Source organism: Dasypus novemcinctus, chromosome 2 (assembly GCF_030445035.2).
Source record: "Dasypus novemcinctus isolate mDasNov1 chromosome 2, mDasNov1.1.hap2, whole genome shotgun sequence".
Taxonomy (NCBI): domain Eukaryota; kingdom Metazoa; phylum Chordata; class Mammalia; order Cingulata; family Dasypodidae; genus Dasypus; species Dasypus novemcinctus.
Window position 1 is genome coordinate 50,902,165 of NC_080674.1, and position 7,189 is coordinate 50,909,353.

Here is a 7,189-nt window from a genome sequence, read left to right on the forward strand (position 1 = left end):
CAGGCTGATCTTGATAGGAAAGCTCAATTCTGAAGGAAAGCATGAGCCAATTCAAAGATAATTTGCAAAGACTGGGAAAGGTGTTTGTTTTTTTTTCTCCTTTATTGTCTAGTTTGTTTTTGATAGATCCTGATGCTCAAAAGAAATCTGTCATACCATTAGCTGGATATAAGCTTAATGAAGAAACAGCTCAGGGACTAAATTGCAGACTTAACATTAAAAATTTTAAAATGTACAGTATGCAACAAAAGATTACAAGACAACCAAGATGGGAAATGATGGCCTATCAAAGAAGTAAGAAAAAAATTCAAAAACAATCAACTAAGATTAGCAAATATTGGACAAACTGGAGAAAGCATTGAAAAAATGATCTTTAATATTCTGAAGGAGATAAAGGAAAATATGGAGAAAGAACTAAAAGAGATAAACAAAATGATGAATGAACAATATGAGCATCTCAATAAAGGGATGATATTTAAAAAGAAAACACATGTAAATATTGAAGTTTAAGATCACGATAACTGAAGTGAAAGATTCCCTACAGGGTTTGAACAGCAGATTGGAGCTGACTTAAGAAAGAATAGTGAACTTGAAGGCAAGACAATTGAAATAATTCGGTTGAGGATCAGAAAGAAAGAAACACGAAAAAAGTTAATAGAGCCTAAGAGACCTGTGGAGTGCCAACAAGCATACACATTGTTGGAGTCCCAGAGAAGAAGAGAGGAAGGTTCAAACAGAATATTCAAAGAAATAATAGCAGAAAGCTTCCAAAGTTTAATGAAAAACGTGAATATATACATTTAAGAAGTCTAATAAATTCAAACAGGATAAACATGAAGAGAACCACACCCAGACACACATTAGTCAAAAAATTGAATGTTAAGAAGGAGAGCATTCTGAATGTGGCAAGAGAACATGATTTCTTATCAAAAATCATGGAGGCAAGAAGTCAGTGGGACAAAATATTTAAGGTGCTGCAGCAGTTGATATTGTTTATCAATTCCAAAAATAGATATTGGATTATGTTTGTGAACATTTCTGTTCCTCTGGGCAAATTGTATTAGATTCAGAGTTTTCACTTTTACCTGATTAAATTATGATTAAGACTTTATTTGGGACACATCAGTAGGATATTGAGTGTCATCCTCCCTTGGTGGGTGTGGACTCACAGAAAACAGCACAGCAGAAGAGTTAATTGGATCCTGTTTTGATCCTGGAGCCCCTGAAAGTAAATACATAGAGAAGTAGATATGTGAGGAAAGAGAGAAGGCTCTATTAGGTGTGGCAGAGGCCCCAGGAAGAGAGATGAGCCTTTTGCCTAACAGTTTACAGTTGGCCTTGTGGAGAGAGCAGAGCAGCTGAGCCTGGAAAGAAACAAGCCCCAGGAGAGAGATGAGACGTATCCCAGCCTACAGCTCATATTGGAAGAAGCTGGACCATAGAGCCCTAAGAGGAGAGGAAGGCTGAACCCTTGCAAACATCAGCAGACATCTTGCTCCAACACATGGCAACAGAGTAAGGGAAGTAACTTATACTTTATGACCTGGTAGCTGTAAGCTTTTACCCCTAATAAATATCCTTTAAAAGCCAACAGATTTCTGGTATTTTTGCATTAGCACCCCTTTTACTGATTAATAATTGTGCCAACCAAGAATTTTATATCCAGAGAGACTGTATTTTTAAAATATGGGAGAAATTAAGAGTTTCACAGATAAAAGCTGAAGGAGTGGTGTGTGACCGGTAGATTTGTCCTACGAGCAATACTAAATGGAGTTCTTCTAACTGCAAGGAAAGGACACTATACAAAGCATTGAAAGACTGCAAAGAAGTAAAACCTCCAGTAAAGGTAACAATATGGGTGATTATAAATGCCAGTAATATTGTATTTTATTTTTGGTATATAGCTATACATTTTACATCTCACAGTTCTAAAATGCAAATGCATACAAATACTGATAAATCTATGGTTTTAGATATACAATGTATTAAGATATAATTTGTAACAAGTACAATAAAAAGGTGGGAGGATGGAAGGCTATAGGAACAGTGTATTCATGTGCTATTGAAGTTAAGTTGGTAGCAAATTAGACATGATTATTACAGATTGTGGGTATTATATTTAAGCTCTATGGTAAACACAAAGAAAATATATCAAAAATATATACAGAAGGAAATTATAAGGGACTCAAAATGCTACACTATAAAAAGTCAAATAATTATTAAAGTAGGCATTAATGGAAGAACTGAGGGACAAAAAAGTAGAAGAGTAACAAAGACCAAATAACAAAATGACAGAAGAAAGTCCTGCATTATTAGTATTTAAATTGAAATGGATTAAGCTCTAAACTCTCCAGTCAACAGGCAGAAATTGGCAGCTTGGAAAAAATCCTGGCCCAACTATATGCTGTTTACATAAAATTCACCTTAAATTCACATGAGTAAGATGAAAGTGAAAGAATGGAAAAAAGTATACTATGCTAATAGTAATCAAAAGAGCTGGAGCAGTTAAACCAATATCAGATAAAGCAGACTTTAAGTCAAACACTATTATGAGGGAAAAAGAAGTTCACTATATACTGATAACAGTGTCAATTCAATAAAAAACATAGCAATTATAAATATATATACATCAAATGGCAGACCTTCATTATAAATGAAGCACATATTGACAGACATAAGGGAGAAATACATGCTTCTACATTAATAGTTAGAGACTTCAATACATGACTTTCAATAATGAATAGAAAATCTAACCAAAGATCAAAAAAGAAAAAAAAGGACTTGAAAGATACTTACTATTCACTTACTAGACCTAAAGGACATACATAGAACACTTCATTCAGTAGCAGCAGAATATCCATTCTTCTCTTGTGTACATGAGTCATTCTCCAGGATAGACCATAAAACAAGTTTCAATAGATTTAAATATATTAAAATTATATAGCATCTCTGACTACAATGGAATGAAGCTAGAAATCTGTAATAGAATGAGACCTAGTAAGTCCACTAATAATGTTGAAATTTAACAACTTACTCTAAAACAACCAATGGGTCAAAGAAGAAGGTGTAAGGGAAATTAAAAAATATCTTGAGACAAATGAAAATGAAAGTACAACATATCAAAACATATAGGATGCACAATGGCAGTGCTGAGAGGGAAAGTTATAGTTCTAAATCACTACAATGAAAAAGAGGAAAGATATCAAATGAGGGACCTAGCATCCCAATTGGGGCATCTAGGAAAAAAAAGAGCAAAATCAACCCAAAGTGAGGTGTAGAAAGGAAATAAAGATTAGAGCAGAGATAAATGAAATAGAGAAGTTAAAAAAAAAACCTGAAAAACAAATAGAGTCAAGAAAACCAAGTGTTAGTTCTTTGAAAAGATCAATAAAATCAACAAACCTTTAGCTAGACTGACAAAAACGAATTCAACAAAATGGTGCAATATAAGATCAACATGCAAAGATCAGCAATATTTCTATATGTTAGTAATGAACAATCTGAAGAGGAAATCAGGAAAAAATCTATTAACTTTAGCAACTGAAGGAATCAAATATCTAGGAATAAATTTAACAAATAGTGTAGAAGTCTGAAATCAAGGTGTCAGCTAGGCCAAGCTCCTTCCAAAGGCTATAGGGGAGAATCTTTCTCTCTCTCAACCAGGTTCTTTGGTGTTCCTTGGATTGTACTGCATACCTCCAGTCTCTGCTTCTGTCTCCACATGGCTTTATTCTCTGTTTCCGTGTGTCTGTGTATCCTTCTCTTCATATAAGGACATGAGTCATTGGATTTAGGGCCCAACCTAAAGTTAGCATGGTATCACCTTGATATTCTTAACTAATTACACCTGCAAATACCTTATTTCCAAATAATGTCAAATTCTGCATTTCTAAGTAGACTTGAATTTGGGAAGACACTTATTCATCCTACAATATGGGCATGGAACAATGGAAATATTCATACTCTATAGAATGTATATTGGTATTGATATGAGCTGTATGTGTATTCAAGAATGATATGAGCTGTGTGTGTATTCAAGCTTACCTAGTTCTCAGAAAGCCTCCAAGCCCCAAGAAACTGAAACTTAAAACTTTTCACACCAAATGTTTCTTAACCCCACCCTGCTATACTCTCTGTATAAAAGCAGCCTACAAGAATGGCTCAGGGCTTGCTTTTTGGACTCAAGACTGCTGGACCCAGCCAGTTGTAATAAGCTCCCTTCCCATGAAGGTCCAGCCTTGAGTCCAGGCTTTCAGTACTGTGGTCATAGAATCCTCCTTGATGCCACAACATTTCCGGGGGCTCATTTGGGATCACTGAGAAAGTCTGAGATGGTAACATTTAGTTGCTCCTCTCAGATCCCCTGTGGAGACTGGCAGAGTCCCAGCAAGCCCTCTGCCCTGGATTGTCTTAGTCCAGTATAAGGTAGTGGGCTCAACAAAGGACCTCCTGGGGAACTGGGGGCACTGAAAGGTCTGGAGGAGACACTGGGAATGAAGTAGAGGTACTCCGCACATCAGACAGATAAGTCCCCCAGGGGCATAGGGAAAGCCTAACACTGAAAGTCAGAAGGGGAGCCTGATCACTTCCCAGGAAGACCTGAGTACTTCCAAGAGGGGAGGAAACTGTCTTCTCGAGGTCTGAGAAAGAAAGGGCAGGAGGGTAGTTGTGTGCATGAGAAGTGAGAACATGTGAGACACAAAGAACCCTTGAGGAGAGAATGAGGAGTCCCAATCTGCAGTTCTATGGCAGCCTCCTATGGTGAAAGGCAGTAGAGGAGCTCTTTTAAGGGCCCTTCTTCTGAGATGGGGGTTTACACCGTCCTGCCATACTAAAAGGCGCTCTAAGTCCCCATGAGGGAAGCAGCCAGAGACAGACAAAGTGAAAGACTGAATGCGTGTTGCACAGTGCTGACACAGGGCAGAACATGGGAAACACACAAAAGTACGACCCCTCTAGGTTGCATGCTGAAAATCTTTACCCTGTTTTCACCTTCCTACTTCTTGCCATTGAATTTCTCTTTACAGGTTTGTGTTAGAATGCTCTGGAATGTTTTAAGAACATTTAATAAAAATATTAACATCATGAGTTAGCATTTGGTTTACCTTCACTAAGGTAGTGAAAGTTTGTTGTTAGTGGGAGATGTTTTTTAGGTTAGACTCCCACTCCCTCATTCCCTTTAAGGTGATGTCTGCTGCCTTTTTGTGCCTTTATTTTCACTGTTCATTCTCTCTTTCTGCAGCCATAGGTAATGAGGCACCGGTACCCCAGTGCTCCCCACTAGGATGCATCCTGAAACATTGGTCTAAATTTGGGGGCTCTTGGTTACAGAAAAATTAATTAATTAATTTTTGTAATGAAGTTTGGTCTAGATGTAGATTAAATGACAGAAAAATTTGGCCAGAAATAGGTTTTTGAATTCTAATACTATATTGCAATAAAAAATGTTTTGTAAAAAAAAAAAAAACAAAAAAAAAAAACAAGACAAAAGGTCCCATATGTTCAAATCTTCTTTGAGTTGTAGAAGAATAAAGAAACCAAAAAAGTTGTGAGTTAATGCTGTGTGAGCCCCCTTTAGCCCCAGTCAAAGATCTTAAAAGCAATAAAAATAAAAAATGTGAAATGATGGAAAGCTTGGAAACAACCCATACCAAAAGAGTAAAAATTATGAATCATATTAGCAAACTTTATGTTTCTGTTGTATTTTAACTCTTTTTTGTCTTTTTGTTCAGTGTATATTTTCATAACTCTAGAGGGTAATATTAAATTATGCAGAGTGGAGAACTTTATTCAGACTAGGACTCTGGGATGCCAAATCAGTTGACTGAAAAAGTGCTTCTTCATTCCTCCTAATATAATGGGCATGGCCTCTAGCATACCAGCAAATTCCCCATAGGAGTGTCTTCTCTGGAATCAGGAAATTATGCTTACTGCTGCTCCATTTTGCCACAGTATAGGCAAAAACAGCCTCTGTATAAAATGCTGAATTCCAGTTAAGCCAGTATAAGAGACGAGGACAGATAAGTCTGAGGCCCAGAAACCTCATGTCATGTCTCCTTAAAAAATAAGGAAATATACCTCAAACTTCTCAGTTTAAACTCAGTTGTGCCTATAAAAGGTGTGAATTGTGGTCAAGATAAAGAAAGCTCATATGCCATCAATTAAAATCAAAGAGCTTCTAAAAATGCTAAAGGTATAAAATTCTCTTTTCTGTTTTATTCTGTGCTAACTTTGAAATCTGCATTTAATTTCATCAGTTTGCATTTGCCTAGGAAATCAGATTTGGTGTTCACCTGTTAGAAATTTGGGGTTCACCTGTTAGAAATTGGATACCCAAGAAATTGGATAACCTAAAAATGAATATTTAAATGTCAATACTGTCTTGCCAGTGGATTTAATGCATAAATCACAAGTAGAATTTAATTGCTAAAAAAGCAGAGAAACTTCACAAAGTTATCACTTTGTTATAACAAGAAGTTATAAAATTCTTGTGGCTTAGTTAATAAAAGTACCCAATTCACCATAAAGTAAAAACTTACTAGAAACTGTAACAAAATTCTAAACCAATCTTACCTTAGTTTATGGTCACTTTAAGCCTGGCCTCACCCCTTGCCTTTGATTATGGTTATTTCAGGGTTAAGATTATTTATAGATGCCTTTATATTATAAAACAGCCGAAGGATAATAACTAAAATTATATTTGGGTAAATTTAGCCTAACAGCCTCTGCCCCTATGGCTCAGGAGAAAACAAATTTAAGACATCCCTGTCTCCTGTCCTACTGCTCCCTGAGGCTTTGATAGCCTCACTGAGTATGTATATAATTAGTCTTATTCATCCAAAGTCTGCTAAAGTCAAAGTAAAATATAAGGTTCTAAAGCAAAAGAAAATTGTATGAAAGCATTGGGGACATTTTAATTATAAGCCATTAATTAAGAAACAAAATTCTTATGCAAAACTGCATGGTCATTCTGCAAATTAAAGGAAAGCCTTCAGCACTCTCAAGCAAGCCTTCATGGAAGCACCAAGCCTTGGGCTCTTGGATCTCAGGGAACCATTCTACCTCCCTTTATATGAAGCCACAAAGGGGGGAAACCACAAACCCATAGTCTCAGGAAGCCCAAAGAAAAGCCTTCAAGGAGATCTTTCAAATGTTGTTTTACAGTTAAACTTGTTTTATAAAAAATGAA